Consider the following 19,173-nt stretch of genomic DNA (forward strand, 5'->3'; position numbering starts at 1 on the left):
AGGGATAGGGGGAGAGGGATAGGGGGAGAGGGATGGGGGAGAGGGATAGGGGGAGAGGGAGAGGGGGAGAGGGAGAGGGGGAGAGGGAGAGGGGAAGAGGGAGAGGGGAAGAGGGAGAGGGGAAGAGGGAGAGGGGGAAGAGGGAGAGGGGGAAGAGGGAGAGGGGGAAGAGGGAGAGGGGGAAGAGGGAGAGGGGGAAGAGGGAGAGGGGGAAGAGGGAGAGGGGGAAGAGGAAGAGGGGAAGAGGAAGAGGGGGAAGAGGAAGAGGGGGAAGAGGGAGAGGGGGAAGAGGGAGGGGGGAAGAGGGAGGGGGGGGAAGAGGGAGGGGGGGGAAGAGGGATAGGGGAAGAGGGAGAGGGGGAAGAGGGAGAGGGGGAAGAGGGAGAGGGGGAAGAGGGAGAGGGGAAGAGGGAGAGGGGGAAGAGGGAGAGGGGGAAGAGGAAGAGGAAGAGGGAAGAGAGGGAAAGAGGGGAAAGAGGGGAAAGGGGGGAAAGGGGGGAAAGGGGGGAAAGGGGGAAGAGGGGGAAGAGGGGGAAGAGGGGGAAGAGGGGGAAGAGGAGAGTCATGGGTGTAATTTTTGTTTGTTTTATGTTTGTAAACTATTCACATTTTGGCCAATTGCTCTTTAAATTTCCCCGTACCCAATCATCGATTCCCTCTCCCACAGCCAATCATTGAGCAGGTGCCCATCTCCATATTTGTGTATTTGTTGGTCGGGCTGCCCTGCGATTGGTCGGACTGCCCTGCGATTGGTCGGGCTGCCCTGCGATTGGTCAGATTCTGTTTGCCAACCATTTGAAGTTAAAGAATGGGAAGAGACAAAATAAAGCCTCAAGTCTGTGCTCGCTGCGGATCTCGGACTCTTCCTGTGCACAGATTCTGCCACCATCCCAGACTCCTGGGCCTGAACTCCACATGTCCTCAACTAAATGAGATTGGAACTTGAGTTCAGGAAGCTCGTCCATGACATCAGTTTTTTTTATTTGTTCAAGGGATGTGGGCGTCGCTGGCAAGGCCAGCATTTATTGCCCATCCCTAATTGCCCTCGAGAAGGTGGTGGTGAGCCGCCTTGAACCGCTGCAGTCCGTGTGGTGAAGGTGCTCCCACAGTGCTGTTAGGGAGGGAGTTCTGGGATTTTGACCCAGCGACGATGAAGAAACGGCGATATACTTCTAAGTCAGGATGGTGTGTGACTTGGAGGGGAACTTGAAGGTGATGGTGTTCCCATGTGCCTGCTGCCCTTGTCCTTCTGGGCGGTAGAGGTCGCGGGATTTTGGGGAGGTGCTGCTGAAGAAGCCTTGGTGAGTTGCTGTGGTGCATCTTGTTGTTCAAATCCCAGAAAACAGTCAATCACTTAACAGCCACCCGACAATATACATTGCAGCACAGGCACGATGGGCTGAATGGCCTCCTTCTGTGCTGTAAGATTCTAGAACGACTAAAACCCAACACCCCGATATTAACCCAACACCCCCGACATTAACCCAACACCCCGGCATTAACCCAACACCCCGACATTAACCCAACACCCCCGACATTAACCCAACACCCCCGACATTAACCCAACACCCCCGACATTAACCCAACACCCCCGACATTAACCCAACACCCCGACATTAACCCAACACCCCCGACATTAACCCAACACCCCCGACATTAACCCAACACCCCGACATTAACCCAACACCCCCGACATTAACCCAACACCCCCGACATTAACCCAACACCCCCGACATTAACCCAACACCCCGACATTAACCCAACACCCCGACATTAACCCAACACCCCCGACATTAACCCAACACCCCGACATTAACCCAACACCCCCGACATTAACCCAACACCCCGACATTAACCCAACACCCCGATATTAACCCAACACCCCGACATTAACCCAACACCCCGACATTAACCCAACACCCCCGACATTAACCCAACACCCCCGATATTAACCCAACACCCCGACATTAACCCAACACCCCCGTATATTAACCTATCTGCAGCCTGAGCCAAGTCTTCAATCCGATTTTAACATTGAATTAATGGGGATGGGAGAACGTCGATTCTCCTCTGGTAATGAGGATCAGAGAGACGGGACATCTCTTGCGAGGAGGTCTTGTCTTTCACAGATGAGCCCAATTGGTTGGGCTTGTGGTCTAGTTCACAGGTATGTCATTGGCTTGCCTTGAGCGCATGGCTGTGATTGGTGCAGGTTGAGTAGCGAGGCAGCGAGAGCACACTGATGGATTGGACACAGGGTGTGTTAATGGAGGATTGACTCAATCCATCACTCCGCTCTATGTTGCCTCTCCACGTGACCTGCTCCAATCCTCCCCAATCACAGCCATGGAGGCGGGACACACGGCCCCCGACTGGGAAATGGCTGCCAGGAACAATGGGCAGTCAGCTTGCCCCCTCCCCGCCCATGAAATATCGCACTGTGTGTTCAGGTCAAGGATCCAGATTTTGATCAACAAATAACCCTAACCCTGGAGGATAAGTATCACCAAACTCAAGCTGCCTCATTGTTCCACTGGGAGTCCCGAGAAACACCATTGTCCGATCTCGGAGCAGGGATTACCTGGTGATAGTAGTAATCTTCATACTCTTGCTCATACCGAGTCACAGGCGTGTTCTTCACACACAGTCCGATGTCTAACAGGTCCTCACACCCTGTGAACACAAACAGAACCACAATTAAACATGGGCAGATGTGTTGGTGAGCGTGGTCAATGAGACTAAACAGCTGGATCTCATTAGCAGGCAAGCCAGCACCTGTAGTCTAGCACAATTACTAGAAAACCAGCACAATTACTAGTTAACCAGCACAATTACCAGTTAACCAGCACAATTACCAGTTAACTAGCACAATTACTAGTTAACCAGCACAATTACTAGTTAAATACCTACAAGTTCATAGAACAGCCTCAGCTCACCTGCTGCTGAAACCCTCACCAGAGCCTTTCTTTCCTCCAGACTCGACCATTCCGACACTCTCCCGGCCGGCCTCCCACCTTCCACCCTCCGTAAACTTCAGCTCATCCAAAACTCTGTTCCTCGTATCCTAACTCGCACCAAGTCCCGTTCACCCCTCACCCCTGTGCTCGAATCTTGGCCTCTTGAGTATCCCCGATTTCCATCGCTCCATCACAGGAAGCCGTGCCTTCAGCTGCCGGGGCCCTGAGCTCTGGAATTTCCTGCTTTAACCTCTCCGCCTCTCTCTCTCCTTTAAGACGATCCTTAAAACCGACCTCTTGCCCTGTCATAATATCTCCTTTTGTGGCTCAGTATCAAATTTTGTCTGATAATCGCTCCTGTGAAGCACCATGGGAGGTTTTACTACATTAAAGGCGCTATATAAATGCAAGTTGTTGTAGTTAAAATACCATGAAGGGAAAGTAAAGCAATTAGGAAGGACACCGGGGAAAGGTTCCGGTCATTACAGTCTGAGGCCGGTCAGGGAGAAACAGTAGAGGCTTCAACACAACGATTCAAACAAAGCGGTCAGGGAGATAACCGTGTCTGCGACTGACTCTCACTGGGGTACAGTTCCACAGACACTGACTCTCACTGGGGTACAGTTCCACAGACACTGACTCTCACTGGGGTACAGTTCCACAGGCACTGACTCTCACTGGGGTACAGTTCCACAGACACTGAATCTCACTGGGATACAGTTCCACAAACACTGACTCTCACTGGGGTACAGTTCCACAGGCACTGACTCTCACTGGGGTACAGTTCCACAGACACTGACTCTCACTGGGGTACAGTTCCACAGACACTGACTCTCACTGGGGTACGGATCCACAGACAGTGACTCTCACTGGGGTACAGTTCCACAGACACTGACTCTCACTGGGGTACAGTTCCACAGACACAGACTCTCACTGGGGTACAGTTCCGCAGGCACTGACTCTCACTGGGGTACAGTTTCACAGGCACTGACTCTCACTGGGGTACAGTTCCACAGACACTGACTCTCACTGGGGTACAGTTCCACAGACACTGACTCTCACTGGGGTACAGTTCCACAGACACTGACTCTCACTGGGGTACAGTTCCACAGACACTGAATCTCACTGGGGTACAGTTCCACAGGCACTGACTCTCACTGGGGTACAGTTCCACAGACACGGACTCTCACTGGGGTACAGTTCCACAGACACTGACTCTCACTGGGGTACAGTTCCACAGGCACTGACTCTCACTGGGGTACAGTTCCACAGGCACTGACTCTCACTGGGGTACAGTTCCACAGACACTGACTCTCACTGGGGTACAGTTCCACAGACACTGACTCTCACTGGGGTACAGTTCCACAGACACTGACTCTCACTGGGGTACAGTTCCACAGACACTGACTCTCACTGGGGTACAGTTCCACAGACACTGACTCTCACTGGGGTACAGTTCCACAGACACTGAATCTCACTGGGGTACAGTTCCACAGACACTGACTCTCACTGGGGTACCATTCCACAGACACTGACTCTCACTGGGGTACAGTTCCACAGACACTGACTCTCACTGGGGTACAGTTCCACAGACACTGACTCTCACTGGGGTACAGTTCCACAGACACTGACTCTCACTGGGGTACAGTTCCACAGACACTGACTCTCACTGGGGTACAGTTCCACAGACACTGAATCTCACTGGGGTACAGTTCCACAGGCACTGACTCTCACTGGGGTACAGTTCCACAGACACGGACTCTCACTGGGGTACAGTTCCACAGACACTGACTCTCACTGGGGTACAGTTCCACAGGCACTGACTCTCACTGGGGTACAGTTCCACAGGCACTGACTCTCACTGGGGTACAGTTCCACAGACACGGACTCTCACTGGGGTACAGTTCCACAGACACGGACTCTCACTGGGGTACAGTTCCACAGACACTGACTCTCACTGGGGTACAGTTCCACAGGCACTGACTCTCACTGGGGTACAGTTCCACAGGCACTGACTCTCACTGGGGTACAGTTCCACAGACACTGACTCTCACTGGGGTACAGTTCCACAGACACTGACTCTCACTGGGGTACAGTTCCACAGACACTGACTCTCACTGGGGTACAGTTCCACAGACACTGACTCTCACTGGGGTACAGTTCCACAGACACTGACTCTCACTGGGGTACAGTTCCACAGACACTGACTCTCACTGGGGTACAGTTCCACAGACACTGACTCTCACTGGGGTACAGTTCCACAGACACTGACTCTCACTGGGGTACAGTTCCACAGACACTGACTCTCACTGGGGTACAGTTCCACAGACACTGACTCTCACTGGGGTACAGTTCCACAGACACTGACTCTCACTGGGGTACAGTTCCACAGACACTGACTCTCACTGGGGTACAGTTCCACAGACACTGACTCTCACTGGGGTACAGTTCCACAGACACTGACTCTCACTGGGGTACAGTTCCACAGACACTGAATCTCACTGGGGTACAGTTCCACAGACACTGACTCTCACTGGGGTACCATTCCACAGACACTGACTCTCACTGGGGTACAGTTCCACAGACACTGACTCTCACTGGGGTACAGTTCCACAGACACTGACTCTCACTGGGGTACAGTTCCACAGACACTGACTCTCACTGGGGTACAGTTCCACAGACACTGACTCTCACTGGGGTACAGTTCCACAGACACTGAATCTCACTGGGGTACAGTTCCACAGGCACTGACTCTCACTGGGGTACAGTTCCACAGACACGGACTCTCACTGGGGTACAGTTCCACAGACACTGACTCTCACTGGGGTACAGTTCCACAGGCACTGACTCTCACTGGGGTACAGTTCCACAGGCACTGACTCTCACTGGGGTACAGTTCCACAGACACGGACTCTCACTGGGGTACAGTTCCACAGACACGGACTCTCACTGGGGTACAGTTCCACAGACACTGACTCTCACTGGGGTACAGTTCCACAGGCACTGACTCTCACTGGGGTACAGTTCCACAGGCACTGACTCTCACTGGGGTACAGTTCCACAGACACTGACTCTCACTGGGGTACAGTTCCACAGACACTGACTCTCACTGGGGTACAGTTCCACAGACACTGACTCTCACTGGGGTACAGTTCCACAGACACTGACTCTCACTGGGGTACAGTTCCACAGACACCGACTCTCACTGGGGTACAGTTCCACAGGCACTGACTCTCACTGGGGTACAGTTCCACAGACACTGACTCTCACTGGGGTACAGTTCCACAGACACTGACTCTCACTGGGGTACAGTTCCACAGACACTGACTCTCACTGGGGTACAGTTCCACAGACACTGACTCTCACTGGGGTACAGTTCCACAGACACTGAATCTCACTGGGGCACAGTTCCACAGACACTGACTCTCACTGGGGTACAGTTCCACAGACACTGACTCTCACTGGGGTACAGTTCCACAGACACTGACTCTCACTGGGGTACAGTTCCACAGGCACTGACTCTCACTGGGGTACAGTTCCACAGACACCGACTCTCACTGGGGTACAGTTCCACAGACACCGACTCTCACTGGGGTACAGTTCCACAGACACTGACTCTCACTGGGGTACAGTTCCACAGACACTGACTCTCACTGGGGTACAGTTCCACAGACACCGACTCTCACTGGGGTACAGTTCCACAGGCACTGACTCTCACTGGGGTACAGTTCCACAGACACTGACTCTCACTGGGGTACAGTTCCACAGACACTGACTCTCACTGGGGTACAGTTCCACAGACACTGACTCTCACTGGGGTACAGTTCCACAGACACTGACTCTCACTGGGGTACAGTTCCACAGACACTGAATCTCACTGGGGCACAGTTCCACAGACACTGACTCTCACTGGGGTACAGTTCCACAGACACTGACTCTCACTGGGGTACAGTTCCACAGACACTGACTCTCACTGGGGTACAGTTCCACAGGCACTGACTCTCACTGGGGTACAGTTCCACAGACACCGACTCTCACTGGGGTACAGTTCCACAGACACCGACTCTCACTGGGGTACAGTTCCACAGACACTGACTCTCACTGGGGTACAGTTCCACAGACACTGACTCTCACTGGGGTACAGTTCCACAGGCACTGACTCTCACTGGGGTACAGTTCCACAGACACTGACTCTCACTGGGGTACAGTTCCACAGACACTGACTCTCACTGGGGTACAGTTCCACAGACACTGACTCTCACTGGGGTACAGTTCCACAGACACCGACTCTCACTGGGGTACAGTTCCACAGACACTGACTCTCACTGGGGTACAGTTCCACAGACACTGACTCTCACTGGGGTACAGTTCCACAGGCACTGACTCTCACTGGGGTACAGTTCCACAGACACTGACTCTCACTGGGGTACAGTTCCACAGACACTGACTCTCACTGGGGTACGGGCAACAGGCAGTGAGTGGCAGCAGGGAATATGACTCTGGGAGAGCTAGCATCGTGGCCCGGTGTTTCCCACACACTGTGCAGCAAACAGATCCAGGAATTCTGCTGGGTTTTTCCTTGCAAACTCCATTTGCAGACCTCCCCCACCACCAGCCCCATCCCTCCCCCGCTCGCCCCACCAACCCTCCCCCACTCCCCCCACCAGCCCCATCCCTCCCCTTCCCCCACCACCTGCCCCATCCCTCCCCCTCCCCCACCACCAGCCCCATCCCTCCCCTTCCCCCACCACCTGCCCCATCCCTCCCCCGCTCCCCCCACCAACCCTCCCCCTCCCCCACCACCAGCCCCATCCCTCCCCTTCCCCCACCACCTGCCCCATCCCTCCCCCGCTCGCCCCCATTGCCCCGAGACCAGCGATGGATGGGGGCGATGGTCTCCTCCGGAGTTGTTGCCCAGGTACAGGGCTTGTTGAATGTGTAGGAGCGATGTGCGGGGTGTAAAGACGAGCTATTTTTCAAGCTCCGATTCTTCCTTACCTTTGATGGCAAAGATTCCATGACAGAAATCCTGGAAGCTGATACGTCCCAGGTTCCTGGGGTCCAGGTACTTGGCCACTTTCTGCAGCTGTGTAAACAGAGAGTTGTCCTTAGTCTCTGTGCCCTCAGGCCAACTGACCAGCGGCCATTATCCCCACTTCCCCCAGTTCATTACCAGGGGCTCCGCACTCATCCAGTTTTCCATTTCCCATCATATCATTCCTTCACACAGTACTCTTTCTAACTCACTGCCTGATTAAACACTCCCAGGGCAGGTACAGCACGGGGTTAGACACAGAGTAAAGCTCCCTCTGCACTGTCCCATCAAACACTCCCAGGGCAGGTACAGCACGGGTTAGATACAGAGTAAAGCTCCCTCTACACTGTCCCGTCAAACACTCCCAGGGCAGGTACAGCGTGGGTTAGATACAGAGTAAAGCTCCCTCTACACTGTCCCGTCAAACACTCCCAGGGCAGGTACAGCACGGGTTAGATACAGAGTAAAGCTCCCTCTACACTGTCCCGTCAAACACTCCCAGGGCAGGTACAGCACGGGTTAGATACAGAGTAAAGCTCCCTCTACACTGTCCCGTCAAACACTCCCAGGGCAGGTACAGCACGGGTTAGATACAGAGTAAAGCTCCCTCTACACTGTCCCGTCAAACACTCCCAGGACAGGTACAGCGTGGTGTTAGATACAGAGTAAAGCTCCCTCTACACTGTCCCATCAAACACTCCCAGGATAGGTACAGCGCGGGTTACATACAGAGTAAAGCTCCCTCTACACTGTCCCGTCAAACACTCCCAGGGCAGGTACAGCACGGGATAGATACAGAGTAAAGCTCCCTCTACACTGTCCCATCAAACACTCCCAGGGCAGGTACAGCGTGGTGTTAGATACAGAGTAAAGCTCCCTCTACACTGTCCCGTCAAACACTCCCAGGACAGGTACAGCACGGGTTAGATACAGAGTAAAGCTCCCTCTACACTGTCCCGTCAAACACTCCCAGGGCAGGTACAGCACGGGTTAGATACAGAGTAAAGCTCCCTCTACACTGTCCCATCAAACACTCCCAGGACAGGTACAGCACGGGTTAGACACAGAGTAAAGCTCACTCTACACTGTCCCATCAAACACTCCCAGGACAGGTACAGCACGGGTTAGATACAGAGTAAAGCTCCCTCTACACTGTCCCATCAAACACTCCCAGGACAGGTACAGCACGGGTTAGATACAGAGTAAAGCTCACTCTACACTGTCCCATCAAACACTCCCAGGACAGATACAGCACGGGTTAGATACAGAGTAAAGCTCACTCTACACTGTCCCATCAAACACTCCCAGGATAGGTACAGCGCGGGTTAGATACAGAGTAAAGCTCCCTCTACACTGTCCCGTCAAACACTCCCAGGGCAGGTACAGCACGGGATAGATACAGAGTAAAGCTCCCTCTACACTGTCCCATCAAACACTCCCAGGACAGATACAGCACGGGTTAGATACAGAGTAAAGCTCACTCTACACTGTCCCATCAAACACTCCCAGGGTAGGTACAGCACGGGTTAGATACCGAGTAAAGCTCCCTCTACACTGTCCCGTCAAACACTCCCAGGACAGGTACAGCACGGGGTTAGATACAGAGTAAAGCTCCCTCTACACTGTCCCATCAAACACTCCCAGGACAGGTACAGCACGGGTTAGATACAGAGTAAAGCTCACTCTACACTGTCCCATCAAACACTCCCAGGACAGATACAGCACGGGTTAGATACAGAGTAAAGCTCACTCTACACTGTCGCATCAAACACTCCCAGGGCAGGTACAGCACGGGTTAGATACAGAGTAAAGCTCACTCTACACTGTCCCATCAAACACTCCCAGGACAGATACAGCACAAGTTAGATGCTCAGTCGAATGAGGGCTCAGTATAACTATGGGACTAGAGCTTGTTGGGTGCTGCGTGTGTCTTATATGAGACTTTGAGTAAGTCTCTTGTTAATAATCTCTGACCGCTTTCTGTATAACCTCAGTAGGAGCTATATGTACCCAATCATGCGCACAATTTAACAAAACCAACCTGATATCAGACTGAAATAAATGCACCAAGGAATTTTCTAGGACACTTGCAGATTCTTCTTGCACCTTCTCCCTTTGAACTCCTTCACATCTTTTCACTCCCCCAACACCAACTGCTTTCACTGGGAGTCTCTCCCACTTGTTTCCTGCTCTGCCTGTCTGCCGATTCTGCCCTGCCTGATCCTCGTGCTCTATCACTGCGATAATACGGTGTCTCTCCCTGCCCCCCAGCATTGTACAGAGCTGAATCTCATCTCCTCTTGATCATCCCTCCAGCTCTCACCAGCCTCCTGGTCACGTTCCATCAACATGGCACCAGGCTGCTCCCTGTGTACCTGGTGCTTGTTATAGACCTACACCTCCCTCTCTCTCTGGCTGTGTGGCGGTGTGATGCATCACTGAGGCGGGTGTGGAGAATCCTGTGACTGAGTGATATTAACAGATGCCTTGGTGAAAGCTGCCAGCTTATGTCAGTTATATAAATGATACAAGGTGTTGGAGGTACTGCTGGTCTGTGTGGTGACGCCAGTCTATCGATGAGCCATTGCTGAGTTCATAGGTCAGGAACAGAGAGACCTGGGGGTGAACGGACACAAATCACTGAAGGTGATGGGACAAGGTGAGCAGGCTGTTAAAAAGCACACGGGATCCTTGGCTTTATTCATAGAGGCACAGAGTACAATAGCAAGGCAGTTAACCTAAACCTTTATAAATCACTGGTTAGGCCCCAGCTGGAATATTGTGTCCAATTCTGGGCACCGCACTTTAGGAAGGATGTCAAGGCCTTGGAGAGGGTGCAGAGGAGATTTACTGGAATGATTCCAGGGATGAGGGACTTCAGTTATGTGGAGAGACTGGAGAGGCTGGGATTGTTCTCTTTAGAGCAGAGAAGGTTAAGAGGAGATTTGACAGAGCGGCGGACCTGGGTGTGAGCAGTGAGGCGAGGCGAGGTATAAAACTGGCAGCGAGCAGCGAGGCCCGACCAGAGCGACGGACCTGGGTGTGAGCAGTGAGGCGAGGCGAGGTATAAAACCGGCAGCGAGCAGCGAGGCCCGACCAGAGCGACGGACCTGGGTGCGAGCAGTGAGGCGAGGCGAGGTATAAAACTGGCAGCGAGCAGCGAGGCCCGACCAGAGCGACGGACCTGGGTGTGAGCAGTGAGGCGAGGCGAGGTATAAAACCGGCAGCGAGCAGCGAGGCCCGACCAGAGCGACAGACCTGGGTGTGAGCAGTGAGGCGAGGCGAGGTATAAAACCGGCAGCGAGCCCCGACCAGAGCGACGGACCTGGGTGCGAGCAGTGAGGCGAGGCGAGGTATAAAACTGGCAGCGAGCAGCGAGGCCCGACCAGAGCGACGGACCTGGGTGTGAGCAGTGAGGCGAGGCGAGGTATAAAACCGGCAGCGAGCAGCAAGGCCCGACCAGAGCGACGGACCTGGGTGTGAGCAGTGAGGCGAGGCGAGGTATAAAACCAGCAGCGAGCAGCGAGGCCCGACCAGAGCGACGGACCTGGGTGCGAGCAGTGAGGCGAGGCGAGGTATAAAACTGGCAGCGAGCAGCGAGGCCCGACCAGAGCGACGGACCTGGGTGTGAGCAGTGAGGTGAGGCGAGGTATAAAACCGGCAGCGAGCAGAGAGGCCCGACCAGAGCGACGGACCTGGGTGTGAGCAGTGAGGCGAGGCGAGGTATAAAACCGGCAGCGAGCAGCGAGGCACGACCAGAGCGACGGACCTGGGTGTGAGCAGCGAGGCCCGACCAATTCAGCAGCGGGAGAGAGAGGTAAAAAGTAATCAAAGTGTGACGTCACCAGGAAGCAGGTAAGTGATTGGTTGGTGAGTATTTCTCTATTTTTAAACTTAAACTCTGGGTTATAGTTGCTAAAGTCTCTCTGGTGTAGCGGGGACTGTTGGTAAACCATTTAACTGTAGTGTAATTAGTGAGATTGATTGATCTAATTTAAATTCAATTAAATTAAAGGGTAAGTCATGGCAGGACAGCCCGGCCACGTGGTATGCTCCTCCTGCGATATGTGGGAACTCAGGGACACTTCCTGTGTCCCTGACAACTACATGTGCAGGAAGTGCATCCAGCTACAGCTACTGACAGACCGCATTGCGGTGCTGGAGGTGCGATTGGATGCATACTGGAGTGATCAAGATGCTCGGGACGTTGTGAATAGCACGTTTACAGAGTTGGACACACCGCAGGTAGAGGTTGGACAGGAAGAAAGGGAATGGGTGACCAACAGGCAGAGTACAAGGCGCAGGCAGGCAGTGCAGGGGTCCCCTGTGGACATCCCCCTCTCAAACAGATACACCACTTTGAGTGCTGTTGCGGGGGATGGCTTATCAGAGGAAAGCAGCAGCAGCCAACTTCCAGGCACCAGGGGTGGCTTTGCTGCACAGCACGGGTGGAAAAAGAGGGGTAGAGCTATAGTAATAGGGGATTCTATTGTAAGGGGAATAGATAGTCGTTTCTGCGGTCGCAAACGAGACTCCAGGATGGTGTGTTGCCTCCCTGGTGCAAGGGTCAAGGATGTCTCAGAGCGGCTGCAGAACATCTTGGAAGGGGAGGGTGAACAGCCAGTTGTCGTGGTGCACCAACGATATAGGTAAAAAGCGGGATGAGGTCCTAAAAGCGGAATATAGGGAGTTAGGAGGTAAATTAAAAAATAGGACCTCAAAGGTTGGAGTCCAGAACCAGGGGTCACAGTCTAAGGATAAGGGGTAAGCCATTTAGGACAGAAATGAGGAGGAATTTCTTCACCCAGAGAGTGATGAACCTGTGGAATTCTCTACCACAAAAGGCAGTTGAGGCCAAATCATTAAATATATTCAAGAAGGAGTTAGATATATTTCTTAAGGCTAAAGGGATCAAGGGATATTGGGAGAAAGCAGGGACAGGGTACTGAATTTGGATGATCAGCCATGATCTTATTGAATGGCTGAGCAGGCTCGAGGGCCCGAATGGCCTACTCCTGCTCCTATCTTCTATGTTTCTATCTCAGGATTGCTACCAGTGCCACGTGCTAGTCAGAGTAGAAATAGAAGGATATTTCAGATGAATACGTGGCTAGAGGAATGGTGCAACGGGGAGGGATTCAAGTTCCTGGGACATTGGAACCGGTTCTGGGGGAGGTGCGACCAGTTCAAACCGGACGGTCTGCACCTGGGCAGGGCTGGAACCGATGTCCTGGGGGAGTGTTTGCGAGTGCTCTGGGGGAGGGTTTAAACTAAAATGGCAGGGGGTTGGGAACCTGAGCAGAGAGACAGAGGAAAGGGAAACAAGGATCAAAGCAAAAGATAGGAAGGAGAAAAACAAAAGTGGCAGTCAGAGAAATCAACGGTTTAAATCAAACGTGGCCACAGTAAATAATAGGTCTAAGAGCGTTAAAAAAACAAGCCTGAAGGCTTTGTGTCTTAATGTGAGGAGCATTCGTAATAAGGTGGATGAATTGGCTGCGCAAATAGAGGTAAACGAACATGATTTGATTGGGATTACGGAAACGTGGCTCAAGGATGGCCAAGGCTGGGAACTCAACATCCAGGGGTATTCGATATTCAGGAAAGATAGGCAAAAAGGAAAGGGAGGTGGGGTAGCATTACTGGTTAAAGAAGGGATTAACACAATTGTAAGGAAGGGTATTAGCTCTGATGATGTGGAATCTGTATGGGTAGAATTGAGAAATACTAAGGGGCAGAAAACGTTAGTGGGGGTGGTATATAGACCTCCAAACAGTAAGGCGGAGGTTGGGGATGGCATTAAAAGGGAAATTAAAGAAGCGTGCAATAAGGGCACAGCAGTCATCATGGGTGACTTTAATCTACATATCGATTGGGCTAACCAAATTAGTAACAATACTGTGGAGGAGGAATTCCTGGAGTGTTTACGGGATGGTTTCCTGGACCAATATATCGAGGAACCAACCAGAGATCAGGCCATCTTAGACTGGGTATTATGTAACAAGAAAGGATTAATTAGCAATCTTGTTATACGAGGCCCCTTGGGTCGGAGCGATCATAATATGATCAAATTCTTCATTAAGATGGAGAATGAAGTAGTTGACTCAGAGACTAAGGTCCTAAATTTACATAAAGGAAACTACGATGGTCTGAGGAGCGAGTTGGGTAGGATTGATTGGGGAATGTCACTCAAAGGGTTGACAGTGGATAGGCAATGGCAAACATTCAAAGACCGAATGGATGAACTACAGAATTTGTTCATCCCAGTTTGGCATAAAAATAAAACAAAAAAGGTGACTCAACTGTGGCTAACAAGGGAAATTAGGGATAGCATAAGATCCAAGGAGAGGACATATAAATTGGCCAGAAAAAGCAATAATCCTGAGGATTGGTGCAGTTTAGGATTCAACAAAGGAGGACAAAGGGATTAATTAAGAAGGGGAAAATAGAATATGAGAGTAAGCTTGCAGGGAACATAAAAACTGACTGTAAAAGCTTTTATAGATATGTGAAGAGAAAAAGATTGGTGAAGTCAAGCGTAGGTCCCTTGCAGTCAGAATCAGGGGAATTTATAATGGGGAACAAAGAAATGGCAGACCAACTAAATACATATTTTGGTTCTGTCTTCACAAAGGAGGACACAAATAACCTCCCAGAGTTGCCGGGGAACATAGGGTGTGATGAAAGGATGGAACTGAAAGAAATCAGTATTTGTAGAGAAATGGTGTTAGGAAAATTGATGGGACTGAAGGCCGATAAATCCCCAGGGTCTGATAATCTACATCCTAGGGTACTTAAGGAAGTGGCCCTAGAAATAGTAGATGCATTGCTGGTCATCTTCCAGAACTCGATAGACTCTGGAACAGTACCCATGGATTGGAGGGTAGCTAATGTTACCCCACTATTCAAAAAAGGTGGTAGAGGAAAAGCGGGGAATTATAGACCGGTAAGCCCGACATCGGTAGTGGGGAAAATGCTAGAGTCCATTATAAAAGATGTAATAGCAGAGCACTTGGAAAGCAGTGACAGGATCGGACAAAGTCAACATGGATTTACAAAAGGTAAATCGTGCTTGACTAATCTACTGGAATTTTTTGAGGATGTAACTGGTAAAATAGATAAGAGAGAACCGGTGGATCTGGTGTATTTGGACTTTCAGAAGGCTTTCGAGAAGGTCCCGCATAAGAGATTAGCGTGCAAAATTAAGGCACATGGGATTGGGGGCAAGGTATTGACTTGGATAGAGAACTGGTTGGCGGATAGAAAGCAAAGAGTTGGAATAAACGGGTCGTTTTCCGAGTGGCAGGCAGTGACTAGTGGGGTACCGCAAGGATCAGTCCTAGGACCCCAGCTGTTCACAATATATATTAATGATCTGGACGAGGGAATTGGATGTAATATCTCCAAATTTGCAGACGACACAAAGCTGGGTGGGAGGGTATGCTGTGAGGAGGATGTCGTGAAACTCCAGTACGATTTGGACAGGTTGGGTGATTGGGCAGAAACATGGCAAATGCACTACAATGTGGATAAATGCGAGGTTATCCACTTTGCTGGTGTGGTAAACCACTGTTTGTATTCCACTGTGTACATGCCTGGACATGCCTCGGCTGACTCCTCCCACAAGTCCTAGTATAAAGGTGACTGCTCCCCAGCCCTTTGTATTCTGGACCGGTCGACCACTCGAGGCAGACCTTCATTCTTTTGTTAATAAAAGCCTTTAGTTACTCTCTTAACTCTCAGTCTTTTATGAGTAATTGATAGCGCATCAATTTTATTAACAAAATTTTTATAATGGAGAAGATCCTCACACCAGCATGCCTGGACTTAGATCATCGGGAGGCGGACTCATCCACCAAGTTTACTCACTGGCTTAAGTGTTTCGAAAAATTCCTGACCGCCTCCGCAGCAATCAAATCGGACGAGGACAAACTGGATGTCCTGACCTCCAAAGTGAACCACCGAGTGTACTCGGTCATCCAAGACGCGACCTCGTACGCGGACGCTATCAAGCTCCTCAAGGACCAGTACACGCGCCCAGTGAACGAAGTGTACGCCAGGCACCTTCTGAGGAGTCGTAAACAACAACCTGGGGAATCGACCGTGGAATACCTTCAGGCACTGTCTGTGCTTGGCCGGGCCTGTGGTTGTAAGGATGTAAAGGGCGCCGTGTACACAGAGGAACTTATCCGGGACGCTTTTGTAGCGGGCCACAGATCCAATTACACCCGACAGCGACTGTTGGAGCAGAGTGACCTCGACCTCAACAAGGCCTCTGAACTCGCACTATCATTGGATGCAGCCTACCGGGGCATGGATGCCTACTCCTCTGCACCGTGGACGCCGCGGGGAATGACAGCCTGGGACACAGTAGGACCGCCTCATAGCGCCGTGCCACCCCAGCCACACCCCAGCAACGGCCCAACTACCGCAGCAGTGTCCCAAGGCCAGACAGCAGTGCCCCAAGGCCAGAAATGCTACTTCTGTGGCCAGGCAAAACACCCCAGAGCGCGCTGCCCGGCGAAAAACGCGATCTGCTCGGGCTGCGGGAAGAAGGGACACTACGCTAACGTCTGCAGGGCCAAAGCCACCCCGAACCCCAGCAGCGCCGCATGTGGGCCATGCGGGCCGCCATCTTGGGCCTCCCCGGCCATGTGCGAACCACCGGTACAGCAGCCATTTTGGACGCCTCCAGCCACATGGGGATCATGGACGCCGCCATCTTGGACGACAGCCGGAACGCAGCAGGCCCCCAACACCGCCTCATCTGATACCCGCAGCGACACACCGACCCCTACACTGGCATCCGTTACACTGGACCAAGCGAGACCGCACCAGCTGGCCAGTTCCACAATGGACATTAAGGTAAATGGCCACGATACAATCTGCCTTTTTGACTCTGGGAGCACGGAGAGCTTCATCCACCCCGACACGGTGCGGCGTTGCTCTCTCCCAGTCCTGCCTGCGCACCTGCGGATTTCTATGGCCTCCGAGTTCCAGTCGGCGGACATCGGCGGCTACTGCGTAGTGACACTCATAGTAGACGGGACCGTGTACGATCATTTTAAACTTCTGGTCCTGCCCCACCTCTGCGCTGCCGTCCTGCTGGGGTTAGATTTTCAGTGCCACCTTAAAAGTGTTACGATGGCGTACGGTGGACCCCTACCCCCACTCACAGTCCGCAGCCAGCAGCTCCCAAACTGCCCGCCGCGCACCAGGTGCAACGTCTCCACACTCAGAGTCACCCCCCCCCACCACTGTTTGCTAACCTCACCCCCGACTGTAAGCCCATTGCCACAAAGAGCAGGCGATACAGTGCCGGGGACAGGGTTTTCATTAAAACCGAAGTGGAGCGGCTCCTGAAGGAAGGGATTATTGAGGGCAGCACCAGCCCCTGGCGAGCCCAGGTTGTGGTCGTTAAGACCGGCGAGAAGCAGCGCCTGGTCATCGACTACAGCCAGACAATAAATCGCTACACCCTGCTGGACGCCTACCCACTCCCCCGCATAGCTGATATGGTCAACCAGATCGCGCAGTACCGCATCTTCTCGACCATTGACCTGAAATCAGCGTACCACCAGCTCCCTATCCGCCCTGAGGACCGCCAGTATACTGCCTTTGAGGCAAACGGCCGCCTCTATCACTTCCTTAGGGTTCCCTTTGGCGTCACCAACGGGGTCTCCGTCTTCCAAAGGGAGATGGACCGGATGGTAGATCAAAATGCGTTGCAGGCCACTTTCCCATATCTGGACAATGTGACCATCTGCGGCCGTGACTTGCAGGACCATGACGCAAACCTCGAAAAATTCCTCCGCACCGCCCAACTCCTGAACCTGACATATAACAAGGAGAAGTGCATATTCCGCACAAACCGCCTCGCCATCCTTGGCTGTGTTGTGGAACACGGAGTCATCGGCCCCGACCCCGACCGGATGCGTCCCCTTATGGAACTCCCACTGCCCCACTGCCTCAAGGCCCTGAAGAGGTGCCTAGGGTTTTTCTCCTATTATGCCCAGTGGGTCCCCTACTATGCGGACAAGGCCCATCCGCTGATCAAGTCCACCTCTTTTCCCTTGACGGCAGAGGCCCGCTTAGCCTTCCACCGTATCAAGGAAGACATTGCCAAAGCCACCATGCACGCAGTGGACGAATCCATCCCCTTCCAGGTGGAAAGCGACGCGTCCGACTTTGCCCTGGCCGCTACCCTCAATCAGGCGGGGAGACCCGTGGCCTTCTTTTCACGAACCCTCCAAGGCCCGGAGACCAGACACTCCGCTGTTGAGAAGGAGGCCCAGGCGATTGTGGAGGCTGTGCGTCATTGGAGGCACTACCTGGCCGGAAAACGATTTACCCTGCTCACTGACCAACGTTCAGTTGCTTTCATGTTTAACAACAAGCAGAGGGGCAAAATCAAAAATGACAAGATCTTGAGGTGGAGAATCGAACTTTCCACCTACAATTACGAGATCTTGTACCGGCCCGGGAAGCTCAATGAACCCCCGGATGCGCTATCGCGTGGCACCTGCGCCAGCGCGCAGATCGATAGACTGCGGGCCCTCCACAATGACCTCTGCCACCCGGGGGTCACCAGGTTCTTCCACTTCATCAAGGCCCGCAACCTGCCTTACTCTATTGAGGAGGTCAGGACCATGACCAGGAACTGCCAAGTCTGCGCTGAGTGCAAACCGCACTTTTATAGACCAGACAGGGCCCACCTGATAAAAGCCACTCGCCCCTTCGAGCGCCTGAGCGTTGATTTTAAAGGGCCTCTCCCCTCCTCCGACCGCAATGTGTACTTCCTCAATATTATTGATGAGTACTTCCGTTTCCCATTCGCCATCCCCTGCCCGGACATGACCAGTGCCACGGTCATTAAATGTCTGAACGACCTCTTCACCCTGTTCGGTTTCCCCAGCTATATCCATAGCGACCGGGGCTCATCGTTTATGAGTGACGAACTCCGTCAGTACCTGCTAACTAGGGGTATTGCCGCAAGCAGGACCACCAGTTACAACCCCCGGGGGAACGGACAGGTGGAAAGAGAAAATGCGACAGTTTGGAAGGCCGCCCTGCTAGCCTTAAAGTCTAGGGGCCTTCCAACCTCCCGCTGGCAGGGTGTGCTCCCCGATGCGCTCCACTCTATTCGGTCACTGCTCTGCACTGCCACTAACGCCACCCCTC

The 19,173-nt window shown here is 52.7% G+C and overlaps 1 protein-coding gene across 2 annotated transcripts in view; it reads right to left on the reverse strand.

The window, feature by feature from the left end:
• rab11fip4a (RAB11 family interacting protein 4 (class II) a) overlaps nt 1-8,063 on the reverse strand; it is a 75,324-nt gene extending 67,261 nt beyond the window's left edge. For both annotated transcript variants that reach the window (XM_085985406.1, XM_085985405.1), the window contains exons 1-2: nt 7,956-8,063; nt 2,582-2,673 (exon numbers count right to left, since the gene is read on the reverse strand). The gene's annotated coding sequence lies outside the window, so the exon portion shown is untranslated. The remainder of the gene's footprint in view (nt 1-2,581; nt 2,674-7,955) is intronic.
• Nucleotides 8,064-19,173: the final 11,110 nt, after the last annotated feature.

This window comes from Somniosus microcephalus, chromosome 4 (assembly GCF_052327205.1).
Source record: "Somniosus microcephalus isolate GS21.2 chromosome 4, FLI_Smic_1.0, whole genome shotgun sequence".
Classification (NCBI taxonomy): domain Eukaryota; kingdom Metazoa; phylum Chordata; class Chondrichthyes; order Squaliformes; family Somniosidae; genus Somniosus; species Somniosus microcephalus.